This window comes from Tupaia chinensis, unplaced genomic scaffold (assembly GCF_000334495.1).
Source record: "Tupaia chinensis unplaced genomic scaffold, TupChi_1.0 Scaffold000066_1, whole genome shotgun sequence".
NCBI lineage: Eukaryota > Metazoa > Chordata > Mammalia > Scandentia > Tupaiidae > Tupaia > Tupaia belangeri.
In genome coordinates, this window is record NW_006159525.1 from 10,436,405 (window position 1) to 10,454,476 (window position 18,072).

Consider the following 18,072-nt stretch of genomic DNA (forward strand, 5'->3'; position numbering starts at 1 on the left):
GCCATCAGCTGGTCCTGATGGTGTATATTCTCATTGAAAATCATTTCAGTTCACGTATTCTCAAATTCATTAGCAGGAAATGTACAGACGTTTTTTAAATTTTATTTTTAGACTTTTGCTATAGGGTTGGCATGCTCATTGGAGAAAGACAGAGAGAGGCAGAGAGACAGAGATGAAAAGTGAGAAATCACCCCCCGAGCATGGCCATGTCACAATCCCTTCTCCACTCTCCTCTCAGGGTTTTGGGCACACACGCACACGCTCCCTACATGAGTTTCAAGCCACTGGATCTGGGACTTAACTGTGTCGACCGTGTGGGAGTCCAGCACCTTAGCCACTCTGCCACTCACTGGCCCCAATGCCAGCTATTTTTATTTCACCTGAACGTGTCATTGTGCACATATCTTATTTTATGCATCAGAGATCTTTTTCTACTTTTTTTATTAGAACAGCTAAAATGTTCTAATTTCAAATATTTTCCAATTTCCAGCCATTGTATTTATGAATTTACAGTTTTTCTTTTTCCCTTTACACTCATTTCTTTTTATGTTTTTGCTTACTTTCTTCCTTCTGATTTTATTTTATTTCATTTTTTTAAAAAATAAAACCCTTTTGTTGATTACTTACTAGGTTTGTTTTCTCTATTTATTAGGAAAGTAGTCGCAGCCCTGGCAGCCAGCTTTCAGTTCTCCCTCCAGGCCTGTCCCTGTCCTGGAGGTTCCTACAACGAGGAGCTCCTCAGCTCCTAGGCGTCTGGCAAGAGATGGAGGGAGGATGACACAGAGCCGAGGGAGGACTGGGTCTCTACTTCCCTCATTCCCTCACTGAGGCTGGCCTTGAGCAGTGGGCCCTCCGCCACTATACCTGCACCTCCGAAGATGGGGGCCAACTCTCTACCACTCTGGCTCCCAGGAAAAGAAGCAGAAGTGGAAATATTGGGTTGTCGTAAAAGTCATGATGTTTTTCTGTGCAAAAATGTGTCATGACTTTTACGACAACCCAATGCTTTGAGTACTGTACCAGCCCTGATCGCTTTCCCGAGTCTCACCTTTGTAAACGGTGCTTCTATAAACCGCTCAAATGAGCTCACTTTGAGTGTGCCCCATGGTTCTTACTGGGAGGCCAGTGATAGGCATTTTCTATGCATTTTTTCCAGAGGGCACTTTTTTTTTTCTTTCTAGAGAGAATTTTTTTGCTATAGAGTATGTGAGCTCACAGGAGAGACAGAGACAGAAAGCAAGAAATCATCCCCCATGGAGATGGCCATGCCACAATCCGTTCTCCTCCATTCTTCTCTTGGGATTTTAGGCATGCACACACATGCACTGGGCATGAGTTTTAAAGCCGCCGGGTCTGGGATTCAAACTGTAGTTGACTACATAGGAGTCCCATGACGTAACCATTATGCCATCTGCTGGTCCCCTCCTCTGGAGTAATAGTTGGTTGGGATCAATTTACCACCTTTTTTAAAAAAAATACATTTAATACTTTTAAAAATACATTTTGCACCTGATTACATAATGTAACATACCATTATATAAAAACAAAGCGTGTTTTTATATAAGAGATTAAAAAGAGCTTCTGAGACAGCTCCATGGCTCCTGTGATCTAGCCATTTTGGGAGAAAGGAAGATGCCCCACTGATAACTGGGCCTCCAGCATACAAAACTCGTGTGATTGAACTTCCAAGTTTGGGAAGAAACTGACCATCCACCAGATGACTAGAAATTGCTGCAGGACACCACAAGAAATATGGGGAAGCAGGAAAATACCTCTCCCACAAGGGAAAAGGATAGCTCCTCTTTATCCACACACAGTTCAATGGAAATCATGGAAATGTCTGATAAAGAATTCAGAACATTCATAATGGCAAAGCTAACAGAGATGGAAGAGAAGAGAGACAAGGAACTGCTGAAGAGGAAGGAGAAAGGAGTTGAAGAGTTCCAGGAGGTGAGGAAATTCATGCAAGATCTAAAAGAGGAATTTCACACTTTACAAAAGATTCAGATGGAACTGTTAGAGATGAAGGCTATAATACAAGAAGTCAAAATCTCCCTTGAAAGTATTAAAAGCAGACTAGATCATACAGAAAATAGAATCTCTAATGTAGAAGAGAAAATGGTTGGCCTAGAAAAATCCACCGCGAAGACTGAGAAAATGGCCCAAAAATTTGAGAATAATATGCGAGAAGTACTAGATACCATCAAACGTCCAAACATCCGGATAATAGGCATCCCAGAAGGTGAAGAGACTCATAAGGGCATTGATAATCTATTCCATGAAATCTTACAAGAAAATTTTCCAAACCTGGAGAGGCACTCAAAGATTCAGTCCCAAGAAATACAGAGGACCCCAAATAGAATCAACCCAAGAAGATCTTCTCCAAGACACATTATAGCCAGATTGACCAAAACCACAGACAAAGACAAGATACTAAGACTGGCAAGAGAAAAAAGGCAAGTTACCTACAAAGGGTATCCCATCAGACTAACGGCAGACCTCTCATCGGAAACAATGAGAGCGAGGAGAGAATGGGAAAATGTATTCAAAGTATTAAGGGAAAAGCAATTTCAACCGAGAATTCTGTACCCAGCAAGGTTATCGTTCATTTGGGAAGAAAAGACACGAACTTTCCCAGATAAACAAAACCTGAAAGAATTTACCAGCACCAGACCGGATCTCCAAGAAGTTCTTAAGGGAGTGCTATGTCAGTAAAATTAAATGCAGACACACAGAAATAAGAGTTCAGAAACTAAGAAAATGGGCAACTTAATTGTAGGGCCAAAAGCTGGAGTTGAGTATTACATCCCAGATTTCAATCTGGAACATCGAACCTCAACAGATACAGAAGAAAGATTAAGTACATGAGACTGAACTGATGAAACAGTATTCTACGACTTGACTAAAATATTGCTGCTTTTCTTCTAAGCTTTGTTGTCTGGTTTTAAGGACTTTTGTCCTGTCTTCAGCTATCAATAGATTCATGTTCCGACTATTTGAACAGAATACTAACCTGTTTCTAGGCTTTAAGTTTCAAAGAAATATCCTTACCAGTTCAAAACTGCTTTTCTTGAAACCATCGGCTGATCTTGCTATTGAAAGTAGTTAGATTACTTATGATATTGTGTGACCAACGAAATGTTGGGGGAAAAGGGATTGAAGACAACTGTAGACAGCAGAGATAGTGTAATAAGAGAGTGGAATAGGGCAGAGGGCTAGACATGGGGTAAAAAAACATATATATGAAAGTAGAAATGGAATATTATGGATGATAACATGCATTATTAAGCCACTATATAGTATATTCTAGATGGGAAACCACATTTAGAATGTTGTGATGATGCTCAGGGAATGAATGTAAAGTTAAAAAAAAAATCAGAGAAAAAAATACTAAAACTGTTTCCAAAACTTAAAGAAAAAACTGAGAAGTTTCTGTCAAGCAAAAAAAAGATCTTCTGTTCTTGAATTTAGAGCAATCTTTCTTTTAAAAGGTTTGCTTTAGAGATTCAAAAATTAACTTTTATGCATTCAATAGTAGACAGTTAAACAGGTGGAAACAAAAGAGTAGTGAGTGGACCTCGTGCGTAGGGTGAACTCCATTCACCTCCATCTGCTTCCCTTTTTCTCCTTGTCTCCTGTGCCCCTCACCTTTGACCCTTCTCCCACACCACAGCCAGAGCGCTCTTTCCAAAGCATACATCTGATCATGTTTCTCTGTGCTCCCCATTCTCCTACAGTCAAATTCAGCTTCCTACACTTGACCCTGCCTGATGGAGCCCTGCCCTCCTTCTCAGCTGCTGCCTCCTTCATCCTTTTGGTTCTCCCAACTCCAGCTACTCTGGCCTCTCAGAACCAGGAAGCTACCCCAGCTCTCTCATCCACCATGTTCACATCTTAGCTCGCTGTGGGACCGAACATAGACGGAGCTCCTTGTCCCAGGGTTAATGTTGGGACCGTGGAAGTTTTTAGAACCACAGCAATGGCCAGTGGAGAGACACCGCATGCCAGTCTCCTTCATTCCATGTTCTCTGCAAGTCTCCCCTTGCCTGGGACTTGGCTCAGTGTGTGCTTGTGCTAGTTTCCCTCTCTGCAAGATGCTCTCCTCCCAACCTTCCCGGCTGATTTCCAGTTCTCAGGGTGGGTGTCACTTTCTCCAGGAAGGGTTCTCTGTTACCCCTGTGTGTTCCTTCCACAAGTATTCTCTCCCAGCATGTTATGGACCTGTTCGACATTCCAACCTGTGTGTCGGTACCTGCTCTTACTAGACTGGAGGCTCTGTGAGCACAGCCCCCCTTTCTCACCTACATCTCAGGTCAGGACACAGCAGCTGGCACACAGTAATACAGTTGCTCTGCCACTGTGTTCTATTTGATTTAAGGTTTTTTTTTTTTTTTTTTTTTTTTTTTTGGGTTTTGGTGTTAGCTAGGGGAGCGAGCCAGAGCGCTCTTTCCAAAGCATACATCTGATCATGTTTCTCTGTGCTCCCCATTCTCCTACAGTCAAATTCAGCTTCCTACACTTGACCCTGCCTGATGGAGCCCTGCCCTCCTTCTCAGCTGCTGCCTCCTTCATCCTTTTGGTTCTCCCAACTCCAGCTACTCTGGCCTCTCAGAACCAGGAAGCTACCCCAGCTCTCTCATCCACCATGTTCACATCTTAGCTCGCTGTGGGACCGAACATAGACGGAGCTCCTTGTCCCAGGGTTAATGTTGGGACCGTGGAAGTTTTTAGAACCACAGCAATGGCCAGTGGAGAGACACCGCATGCCAGTCTCCTTCATTCCATGTTCTCTGCAAGTCTCCCCTTGCCTGGGACTTGGCTCAGTGTGTGCTTGTGCTAGTTTCCCTCTCTGCAAGATGCTCTCCTCCCAACCTTCCCGGCTGATTTCCAGTTCTCAGGGTGGGTGTCACTTTCTCCAGGAAGGGTTCTCTGTTACCCCTGTGTGTTCCTTCCACAAGTATTCTCTCCCAGCATGTTATGGACCTGTTCGACATTCCAACCTGTGTGTCGGTACCTGCTCTTACTAGACTGGAGGCTCTGTGAGCACAGCCCCCCTTTCTCACCTACATCTCAGGTCAGGACACAGCAGCTGGCACACAGTAATACAGTTGCTCTGCCACTGTGTTTTTTTTTTTGTTTTGGTGTTTTTTTTTTTTTTTTTTTTTTTTTTTTTTTTTTTTTTGAGTATGTGTGCTAGCTAGAGAGACAGGGAGAAGGAAAAGGAGAAATCACCCCCCTCAGAAGGGATGGCCATGCCTCCATCCTTCTGCTTCATTCTCCTCCCTGGATTTTGGGCACACACGCACATGTGCCCAGCATGATTTTCAAGCTGCCAGGCCCAAGACTCGAACTACCGTTGATGATATGGGATTCCAGAGCCTTCACAACCACGCCACCTGCTGGCTCCTATAAATGTATCTTTAATTAATTAATCAGAAAATTAGCCATAAAGCAAATGTACTACCCATACACATATGAATTTTAAAACATATGAATTTAAAAATACTGTATTCTGCACCTATACATGTATATCTAATTCAGAAAGTTATTTCTTTGTGTTGTAGCACCTTTAAGTGAAAATGGTTGCTGTCTTAAACAAGCTAAAAACATTTCATTGGGGCTTTGATTTAATGAATCAAAGACCCTGTGCCAGCATTCTGGGCAAATGACTGTAAGTCTGTTACATGAGATGGGCTGGGGGGGGGTGACATGAAGGGGAGAAGTGCTTTAAAAATAGCTGACCGGATATCCTTTTTGGTGGCTTGGGTTATGTAAAAGTATTTTGTTTTAAACCAATGCCTCGGAACGGATCGCTGAGCTTGAAGAGGCCATTTGGGGTCCTTTTACAGCGGTAAATACCTGCTTATAAAGGAGATCAGACTAACTCTCCCAGATGAAAGGGTACAATGTCCAAAGAGTTATCAGTTTCCAACACCACATACTTAAATAGATTCTGGTGTTAATAACACTGACTGTAATTGTGTGTGTGTGTGTGTGTTTACAGTCTTTTAATGAATTAGGGAAGAAGCCAGGATTCCTATAAAGAAGAGTTTCTTAGGTTAGAGCTTAACATACTTCATTTTGCAGCAGAACAATCCTTTGATACCTGGAGTTACTAATATTTAGTTTATAAAAGAAGTAGTTTGGGGACATTGCTCTTATAAGCCTCATACAAACAGCATGACGGGGTTGCTGATTGTGGACCGCACCCTTGGGCACCGCTGACTGGACCTCAGTAGCTGAGTCCATCGTGCTGTGATAGGCCCTGCCTCTACTTAACTGTTTATCAAGGCAAAGGTGACATGGTCACCAGCAGGATCAGCGCTTCTCCCTGGAGATGCGGGGAATGAGGGCCTTGGTAGTGGAAGTGGAAGCTGGCGGAGACAGAGAGAAGCCAGAGCGTGCAGGCATTACAGCAGGAGGTCTGAATGAACAGAGATGTAAAGGGAAGCTGATCGTGTAGGATGGGATAGAAACAGGGCAGAGGGCGAGGGGGCTTGTTGTCAAGGCAGCTGTAGTAGAAGCAGAAACCTCAAGTGTTGAAGGGACAAGGGGAGAATCAGTTTACTAAATCTGCCTTTACCTAAAATAACTTCCATTATCCATGAAACTGGCCTGTGGATCTAGATTCCTGCTTCCCTTATTTTTTTTTAAATTATGTACTTATTTTATTTGTTATTAACATCATTATTATTATTTTAAGCTTGCTATAGGGCATGTGCATTCAGCAGAAAGACACCAAGAGAGAGAGGGAAAAAAAGCAAGCTGCCAGGTCTGGGACTTGAATCATGATGAGCCATGTAGGAGTCCAGCCCCTTAACCACCATGCCACCTGCTGGCCTCCCCCTGCACTTCTCTTATTACTAAGTGTGTGTACTTACAGAAAACACAATTTTTTGCCATGCTTACTATCTCTTTCTCACTCACAAGCCTCATCCAGGCAGCTCTGTGCGAACCAGCATGCAGACCCATCTGGGTTGTCCTTAGCTCTTCCTGGGCCGTACTTCTCCCTCGCCATGTGTCTAGTCTGCTAGCGGGTCACTAACACACATACCTGAGATGGAGTTAACTATAACACATGAAGGTTTGTTCTGTTGGCTGGGAAGTCTAAAGGTGTGTGGCTGGCATCAGGCCAGCTATCTCACAGTATGGCCGACAGAAGCAGAGAGGATGGTGGGTGTACACAGAGAGTGACCTGGGGGCAGCTCTCTTCCTTTTATAACACCTGCTCTCACAAGAACGAACTCCTTCTCGTGAGAGCTAGGCTCATGGGGTCTTGGGAGACATCATCCATAAGAGTGCTACCTCTGTGACCCAACCACTGCCCAGCAGTCCTCAGCTCTTAAAGGTCTCATCCCCTCCCAGTGGCATTATCCAGGGACCAAGTTCCAAAACAAACCTTTGGGGGATATACCATGATCCAAGCCATAATGCCGTAGCCATCCCATCAAAGCCCATTCTTCCTGGAAAGCATTGCTGGAATTGTCAGTCTCCTTCCAGTTAGGGCAGTGCAATCATCACTTCCCCAGCCTCTCTCATCCTCTTTCCAGTTTTCGGTGTGTAGAGGCTCAGTGTAGCAATTTGGTAAGTCAGGATCTGCACGTCAGTATGCTGAGACCCAGATTCCTGAAGAAGCTGGAAGAACTTTGAACTTTTAAAGACAGTCTTGATTACAAGGGCAGAATACATGCATTGCTTTCCACCTACAAATTCACCATGCGTGCAGAATATGTGGGAGATCTCTAGTAAAGTGAGGACAGTGAGAGGACTTGTTCTACATAGTTTCTAACCTAGTTGTTCCAGGAAGCATTTTTTTTTTTAAATTTGCTAGAAGATATATGAGCTCAGAGGAAAGAGATGAGAGAGAGACTGTGAGAAACATTCCCCACCTTCCAATGCGGATGGCCACACCACAATCCCTTCTCTTCCATTTTTTCTTTTGGGACTTTGGGCAAGCATGCACATGTGTCCAGTGTGTTTTTCAAGCCACCAGATCGGGACCTTGAACTGCACAGTCGTCCATGTGAGATCCAGTCATCTTAACTATAATACCACTGGCTATGCTTTTCTGACCAGAAAGCATGTTTTTTGTCCTGCTGTCGAGCATCTAAGTTAATCAATACCTAGATATCTATTTTTTTCTACATTTCGGTTCTGTATCATTAATATTAATGTATTATTTTATGTTCTTGCTAAGTGTGTTAAAGATATAGTAAGTGCTTACATATATAGCCAATATTTAAAAGTGTATTTCTTGGTGAGTTTAGTATGTCTTTTGAAAACATTTGCTAATTAAATAATTTGATTTTCTAAAAACTTATGTTTGCTGGAGACTTTTTATAGAATGGATCTTTTGTGTAGAGTGAATTATATTCATAATGATAACCAAATACTAACTTTCATGTCCAATTAAAGTAATTGCACTTTTCTTTAACTCACACATAATTTTATTACTACATGATTTATCATTAAATAGATGTCTATATATTTCATGTTGTTTAAAACAAAACTAGTAAACATAATTATGTGCTAATTAAGTCTATAAAATACAAATAAATGTGATTGTTACAGGTTAAGTTTTGAAGGGAAATTACAAAGAAACTGCTGTGATCTAAATATTTTTGTTCCCTTCAAAATTCATATGTTAAAATCCTAACTCCTAGGGTGATTGTATTAGGAGGTGGGACCTTTAGGTGAGACTAGGTCATGAGAATGATTACTGCCCTTATAAAATAGGCTCAAAGGACTTCATTTCACTCTTTGCATTATGTCATCCCATAAGGATAATAAGGTGGTCAACAGACACCAAATCTGCCAATGCCTTTATCTTGGACTTCCCGGACTCCAGAACTGTGAGAAAAATTTGTGTCATTTATAAGCCACTGTCTTTGATATTTAATTAAATTGAGACAACAGAAAAGTCGTGACATATTTTTCTATGTTTTTCTATGCAAAAATGTGTCATGACTTTTCCAACAACCCAACAGCAACCTGAACTGATTAATATAGAAAGCTTTTATATTCTTCACTGTGTCCTTAAACAAAGACATTTCATCTTATGGATTTCCTTTCAAAACTGGATGGTTTACACTCTCTCCCATGATGTGGCAACCTATTAACATCTACAAATGGTGACGCCTACTTACTCTCTTAATAAAACCAAACTGAGAATTCTTTCATGTTGACACAGAGGAGGACTGGCTGGGCTTCGTAACTGGTTTGGGGTCAAACAAATCCAAACTCCTCTTGGGTGCTTGTCATTATTAACTGCTACCTGCACTAGCCTGGCCTCAGGAGAGCAGAGATGCTGATGTTACTATTAACCATGGTTCTATGTTTGGGGGGTGATGTCATACTCCCCCCTTAATTCCCAGTAGGACAGCCAAAGCAGTAGTGTCATCATCACCACCATTGTTGGACAGTCACCGTCAATCCCCATCAAAAGAGCTAACATTGTTGGACTTATTTTCTTTGTGTCTTTGACTCCCCACTATGTGATGTGCTTTATCTCATTTCTCACAACAGCACTAGGATCCAGGGTATGAGAGAAATATGACTATGTAGCAAAAATCAATCTGAGTCAAATAACCTTCCATTCTTCCCCACCTTCCCCCAGCGGGGGAGGGGAGTGCTTTAGAGACAGACGGGCTAACTAACACACAATCAGCCATTCTAGTTGACAATCTACCCTCCACTTTAATTCACTTGGGTCCCTTCCTGCCCAACTCTGGGTACATTCCCTGTGGGAGATGCTGACTCATTTAATACCTGGAAACTTTTCCAGGAGCCCACAGGTCGAGTTCCAGGCCTAAGAGGGTGATCCCTAGAGTCTGGGGCATACATCACCGTTTTTCCTCGGTCTGAGGCAACGTCTCTACAAGGAAGTTCCAAGGAACATTTGTACCAGCATCAACTGAGATGTCACAATGGCGGATTTCCAGGCTACACCATAGACTTAACCTAACTCATATCCCTCAAGAATTGGCCAGGAAAACTGCACTTTCAAATAATCTTCCTAAAGGACTGTCATGCACAGCAAAGTTTGAGAACCATTGGTCCAAGGCTTTCCTTCTGAACTTCACTTCTCTTTTTTTAACTTGTTTTCTGTCAAATGATGCATGAGTGAGAGAGGGCAAGAGAAAGAGAAAGATGAGCACCCTCCTTAGGACCTGTGACCTCCTTCCTCCCATCTCCCATTAGATCTTAGATGCTTGCCCATATGCCTGACATGTTTGAGGCCAACTGAACCAAGGATTCGAACCCTGGTTGCTATGTGGGATCCAGCTTTTGCTGATCCAGCACATTACTGTTGCATTACAGTGCTGACTCTTTATACATTTTTTTAAAGTTTATTTTCTGCCATAGCACGCACACATTCAGTACATATTACGTGGGGACACACAACAGCTCTCTTTCACAGTCTGACTTGTTTTGCTTTTCATTAATTATTCCATATTTGTCCACTTGCCACCAAATGCCAGGGTCTTATTTATTTATTTTTTTTATGGCTGAATAGTATCCCATAGAGTTTATGTGCCATACTTTTTCAATCCATTCATCTGTTTGTGGACACTTGGGTTGGTTCCATGTCTTAGCAATTGTGAATAATGCTGCAATAAACGTGGATTTGCAAGTGTTTGAAAAGAATGATAAAATTAAAAGAAGAAAGATAAAGAAAGCTTATTTCCTGAGGAAGTGAAGGAGAGAGGGAAGACAAGCTTCAGTAACAGAGCCTCAAGCTGGGATCATCCCCCAGCCTTTCCCAGGGCCCTTTCCCAGGGCTAGGCACAGGCATGCACACCTGCCCTGGGGACCGAACCTCCTCTTCCACATGGCTTCCAGCACTGCAGAGTGTCACAGTACATCTATGGCACTGTGGCTGGGCCAATTTCCTTGGTATCTGAAGATGAATATACCTTAACTGTACATTTGGTATTTGCCATAAATTCTAGAGCAAATGCAACATGTAAGATTGCTCTTTTTTCTCACACGGCTAAAAGCTAGTCAATCCATACGGAGAGTTTATCTGACCCTGGCTTGCTGACTAACACCTATACTAACTACCTGGGGTAGCGCCAACAGCCCTCTGCCAAAGCACCTCAAACCACCTCTTATTTAATAAATAATCAAGTAAACCTTGCACTTGGCCAGAGCTTTTATTTTTCACAATTTGGTTGACTGAATCCTTGTCTTAGAACATTTTTTTTTCAACCTAATGTCAAAAGTCCAAGGCAGCTATGCAAAGCAGAGGTCAGGAATGTGTATACAAGTAAATAGAGAATGTTTCCAAAATGTGCCTAATGGAAAAGAGAGAGAGAGAGAGAGAGAGAGAGAGAGAGAGAGAAAGAGAGATGTTTTTTTTTTTTTTTATAAAAATACTTAAAATGCTCTGTTTGGTTTATCTGGTTCTGAATGTGAACTTTCATCGGTTCAAATTCTGTCGTTATGTTTTATTCATTTAGTACATTACTATTTCACATTTCATGCTGGTATTTGAAGCAGTTACATAAGTTAATGCTGGGAGAGAAGAAAAGGCAAGCCCAACAAAGTAAAAGGATGAATAAAAACAGACTTGGAAAGGAATACCACAATATAGTAGCAGAGCAAAAATATAGACCAGGTTCTTCTTGGTACAAAAACAAACAGAAAGGCTCATCTCTTCTGGAGGGACATGGATGAGCAGGCAGAGGCAGAAACCAAGCTGGCAGCAAGCTCACCTGGATGGAATTCTGAGTCAGGCTATTCCAAGTTGCACCTTTCCGACGAGCTACTGCTAATAGCTGCCATTTCTTCCATACACTGATTGAGTTCGTCTATATTTTACCAGGACTGACAGTCATACTATCGGAGACGTTATGCAAAACTGAAAGTATCCCTTACTTCGGTGATAAGCGATAATTAGTAACTCAGTTTTCACATTCCCCATTTAATCATGGGTGACTGCCACATGAGTTTCCTAGCAGATTCCCCAGGTGCACCTGCTTGTCTGAATGTGCTGCTCCTGAGGGTACCTCTCCCCTCACATGTGAATATGAGAGGCTCCCCAGCTTGGGTAGAGAGTTGCTGACCCGCCAGTTCTGCTGGCCAGATTATCATCTGCATTCCTGACACCTTGCCAGGGTTTTAGGTGGCAAGCAACAGACATGATTTAGGCTAACATGATGATAAAAAAGGAATTTGTTGGAACAACATGAGGCAGCACACGGAAGTTGAAGAAAAGGTAAATAAACAAGACTCAGACAAGACCAGTCCCAGGGCTCTTGTTTGGATCAAGGTATAAGAAATAACAGAAAGCTTCTGCAGGGCACTGCTATCAGAATGAGTAAGCTCCTGCACTTTTAGTTAAAGATTCAAATTCCTGGGAGAGGACGCTTGATATCATGTCGTGATTCCCTTCCCTCAGCCTTCCACTTCCTCAGGACGCCTGCCCATTGCATCCAGAGTGCTTTTAGGTCCACTTGGGGACCTGAACCTGTGGATGGCCATGTGGACTCCAGCACTGCGATCCAGAACACTACAGAACCGCCGCCTAGGCTGAGTCCCAAATCTTATTTTAATCAAAACAATTTGAGAAAGGTATTGATGTAGATTCAATTTTTTCTAAAAAGTGGCAAAACAAGAAAGCAAACAGAACCACTCTGCTTCTTTTGGAAATGTACAGTTCTTAAGATCTTATTTAGAAATTATTTCCTATATGTTGGAAAGTCAAGTTTTTCATAAATCCAAGATCAGCAAATACACCATTACTGGAACAATTCTAATTTAACTTAGCTCGTTTTTATTACTATTGGTAAATTAAAATTTAAAAATTTGCATAGGCACCCAGTGATATAATCAGAATCTCTTTTTGAAAAACAACTGCTCTTGGCCTGCAGGCAACATGGTGGTTAAGGTGCTCGATTCCCACTTGGCTGACCACAGTTCAAGTCCTGGACCTGGTGGCTTGAAAATCACACTAGGTAGGACCAGCAGTTGGAGTAATGGCTATGTCGCTGGACTCCCATGTAGTCTACCATGGTTCAAGTCCTGGAACCGGTGGTTTAAACTCGTGCCAAGCGCATGGGTGTGTGTGCCCAAGATCCCAAGAGGACAATGGAGGAGAAGGGATTGCAGTGTGGCCATCCCCACTGGGGGGTGATTTCTCGCTTTCTGTCTCTCTGTCTCTCTCTGTCTTTCTGGCAAGTACATGTGCCCTATAGCAAAAACCTCTCCAAAAAAAGAAAGAAAGAAAAGAAAATCACACTAGGCATGTGTGCGTGTATGCCTAAAATTCCAGGAGGAGAATGGAGGAGAAGAGGTTGTGGCCTGGCCAATGCCCTGGACAGGTGATTTCTCACTTTCCCTCTCTGTCTCTGTCCAGTGAGCACAAACATCCTAAGGCCAAAACTTAAAACAAACAAACAAACAAACAAAAACAACTGTTCTCAGTGAACTGACATAAAAATCACTATGGTTTTATTGCTTGTGGTAACAAAAGGTTATAAGGTAAACTGAAAGGGTTTGTCTCCTGCACGCTAGTGTGTACAAACTGGGTGATGATTTGGCCAATTACTGCCAAATACTGCCACTGTCCCCAAAAACACTTCCTGAGCCAACACGCCAGGCTTGGTGCCCCTTTGCAGGCATTGCCATGTTTAATGGCCACAGTGACCCCACCGTTTGTATTATTATTCCCATTTTACAGAAAAGAAGAGCAGAGCTCAGCAGCTTCACTCAAGCATACAACTAGTTCCGGGTGGAGCAGGTTAGGTAATGATGACGTTTTTAAGTATCGACATAAACAGGTTTGGGACTGTGAAAAACTTTTACGTGAGGGCCAGCTGATGGCGTGGTGGGTAAGACAGCTGGATCCCACATGGCCAACTGTGCAGTTTGAGTCCTAGATCTAGCAGTTTGAAAAACACGCTGGGTATGTGTGCCCAAAATTCCAAGAGGAGAAGAGATTGCCACGTGACCATCCCACGGGGAGTGCTTTCTCTCTTTTTCTCTCTCTCTCTGGTGAGCACATGCATCCTACAGCAAATTGTTTTTAAAAAAATGATTTTTTACATAAGAAAAGAGTCTTCCTATTAAAAAATTATGAGAAATGATAGATTTAGATTTCAGAGGAAATAAGGCTGAAATTGATCATCCCTTAATTTCATTGTAATGTGAAGCTATGCCCCCCGGTTTTCTCTGTGAGGCTCTGAGGGAGAGTGTAAGAGAGTATCTTGGGGGTCATGGCTCACTAGGCTGGCTATGATGGGTCCGATCATCTTCAGTTTGCTTGCCGAGTTAGAAACTACCATTCCAATTTTAGAAACAAAAGCATTGTCCTTTTTCATATTGAATACACAGGAAAAGTAGAGGCCAAAAGAGCCGATATAACAACAAGGAGCCAACTCTAGACCGTTTCAGTACTCTATCCCATTGAAAAGGCAGAGAAGAGGGCTGGCCCCATAGCCTAGTGGTTAAGGGTGCTGGATTCCACACAGCTGACTCGAGTTGGAATCTGGGCTCTGGTGGCTCGAGGAACAGGGTGAGCACACCTGTGTGTGACAGAATGGAGAAGCAGAGAAGGGACTGTGGCGTGACCACACTTCATTCACGGTGCTTTCCCCCTCTCTCAATCTCCCTGGTGAGCACATGTACCCTCTGGCCATTACACAAAGAAAAGGGACGCGCTTGTAACCATGGCGGCTGGGTTTGCGCAGTGTGCCGCTGGAACGGTTCTCATTTCAGGCCTAGGCTGTGTGCACCGAGAGGCAGGAGCACCTGTGTGGGAGAGATCCAGATCAGCACACGGAAGGATGGCTTTTAGCGAGGTGACCATGGCTTTAGATAAAGATAAAGGAAATGTCACCGTGGCTGCAGACATCTCTCTAGACCATGCCAACCAGTTACTAAGAGGTGTAACTGAACTCCAGATTCTTGGTGAAGTAACTCTCAGCAAATCTCTGTATGTGGGGTCGAATGCAGAGAACCATGGTACTGACTCACAGCCACCTCCGGAAAGACAAGGAGTACCACATTTTGCCCATCATCACTGGAAGCAGTTTGTGGTCTTCTGGGTTTGATTGTAATTGTAATTACCCTGTTCAAGTGTGGCTTTTTAAAAAGAAAAAAATATTTATTTTTTTATTTGGAGAGGTTTCTGCTATAGGGTACATGTGTTCAACAGAGAGACCGAGAGACAGAAAGCAAGAAATCACCCCCCCCCCAGGGGGGATGGCCACGCCACAATCCCTTCTCCTCCATTCTCCTCTTGGGATCTTGGGCACGCACACACACACGCCCGGTGTGAGTTTAAGCCACCGGGTCTGGGACTCAAAGCGCGGTCAACTACGTAGGAGTCCAGTGACATAGCCATTACGCCAACTGCTGGTCCCAAAAATATCAATGGCTGAACTTGGAAAGCATAAGGAAGGCCCAGCTGAAATCAGAGAATGTACCCCCAGAGAATGAGGACCCTCTTCCTGATCCACTCAGAGAGAAAGTTGAGCAGTCCTCGAAGTAGAGAGTCGAGGTCCCACTGATTACTTTTCTCTTTAAGATGTGCTAGAACAGCGTCCCGCAAACTGTAGACTATTGTGCTTCACTGTCCATTGCCTGTTTACTGTGCAGAAGTAAACTTGGGAAACATTTGGTATTCATTGCTGTTTTCTCTACAGTAGCACCTTTAATATGCACATACAATGCTCTGGATGGTTTGCAGTAAATTCTGATGTCTGATAGGGCAAAAAAAAAAAAAAAGAAAAGAAAGGAAAGACAAAGCACAGCGGTCGCACACGTCTAAACAAGTTGGAATTTAGGGAAGCGTCGCTGACCACTGCTTTCTGAAGGTGAACTTCATGGAAGCAGACTCCCAGGTCAATCATTCACAGCATGTTCGTTAGTGGATGGCAGAGTAATTGGCATTCGTCTCTTGGTTTTATATCAGAATATATTAAACATATTGTAAATGTTAAACTTGCTTAAATAGAAAGTTCTTAAATGATATGTGTGGCAGTTCATGAGGAGTCTGATGGGTATTTTGTTTCAATAGGACAGGCTGGAATTTTCAACATTTTTCTGTGTTAGGAAATTTGGGGTCTTAAGGTCTTTTCATTGTTTCAGATCTTTCTTTTTCCCCTGCACTGTATTTGCTTCTGAGATTATTATGCAGCCATTTACATAATCAACTTCTGAGACTATCATGCATTCTCATGCTTATCAACTAAGGAAGAGAGGGAGTATGTTTAGTTTTCATTTAGGTGCATGATTTAAGCCAGACCAGCCTTCATGAAACCTAGAAAATAAAGCTAGTAGAGGACCAGCTTTGTAGCCTGGTGGTTAAGGGACTCAGATTCCGCATGGCCAATGGCAGTTTGAATTCTGGTTTGGGTGGCTCAGAAAACATCAGGCATGTGGGTATGCTCACGTGCCCCAAGTCCTGATAGGTTGGAGACTTGGAGGAGAAAGGATTGCGGCACTCTCTCCCTTCCTGTCTTTGTCTCTTGGTCCCTCTGTGGTGAGCACTGCACACTCTCTGGTGATTAAAAAATTTAAAAATCTCGTAGATTTCTAGGTGCAAATAGCCCCTTCTGGGAGGTCACTAAAATGAGTGAGAGAAACAAAAGCGGATGGGCCACGTGGGGTGGAGTAGGAAAAAAGAAAATTGCTCCTTGTTATGTTGCTGGAAAATGATCTTCAAATGATTAGACTGATTGTGAGCCAATTTGGATGTTCTCTGGTAACAGCAATGGGCAGTCCCTGGACCCTGCCTCATTCCAGAGTCCCAGCTGCTGTGAGTGGGTGGAGGAGCCTTGAGAAATGGCGGGCTGACTGAAGCCTGTCTCCACATCTATCAAAGGCTTGGCTGATTCTGGACCTGTGCCAAGGAAAATAACCCGGAAACTCCACATTTTATTTGTGGCCACTTGTCGTGTACCTCATCATCAGAGCTGTGTCCTGAGAAAACCCTGGCTCCTTGTGAGATATTCTTTTGGTTCAATTTTGGGCAGAACTGAGAAAAGTCAAGGGAAGATGGATAGACTAGTCTAGAAGAAACACTGGGAAAATTGGCTGTTTGGAGAACATCTTTAAAGGATCAGAGCGAATGATAAGAACACAGAATGCGTACCGGAATGCTAACTCTAATTATATTCACAAGATGAGGTTTTTGCTTCTCCGTTTTAAAGCTGTGTCTTTATTTGACAAATAGAACTTGTGATACAAGAAAACATTATACCAGGTACTCTAGTTACTAGTTCCACTGTAGTATATGAGCGTATTATTTAAAATCGGGTATGAAGGTCAGGAAGTTTATCATAGCATTTCTCATAATCTCAGAAAATTTAGGTTCAGTTATGATATAGAAACATAATGAAATATTATACATTCAGTTTAAAGGCTATTTAGTGATATGATAAAATACTAACAATATAATATAATGTCAAAAAAACAGTATACAAAACTCCATATGCTATAGGATCTTATTTTATACAATTATACCAAAATATTAACACTGGTTACTTCTAGGTTTTTACTTGTAAGTTATTATTTTTGTTTGTTTTTATACTTATCTATATATATCAAATATATGATGTATGTCATATGTCTTTTTTGGGGAGAAAAATCAATGTGAAAGGCTGTTTATGCCCAATCTGACCATTAGTCTCAGTCAGTGGCTTCATTTTTTTTTTTTGGAGAGATTTTCACTGTAGGGCGCGTGCGCTCGCCAGACAGACAGAGAGAGACATAGAGACAGAAAGTGAGAAATCACACCCCAGGGGGGATGGTCACGCCGCAATCCCTTCTCCTCCATTCTCCTCTCGGGATCTTGGGCACGCACGCACATGCGCCCGGCGTGAGTTTTAAGCCACCGGGTCCGGGACACGAACCGCGGTCGACTACGTGGGAGTCCAGCGACATAGCCATTACGCTAACTGCTGGTTCCCAATGGCTTCATTTTGAAACTTCACAAAGATCCATCCTTTGCAGGATAGTTCAGGAGTGTGCTAAGCCCAACACAATAATACCTTAGAGATCCTCAGTAAATGTGCCCGAAATGAATTTACACCGTCAACCCTGCTGTATCCCATTACACAGAAA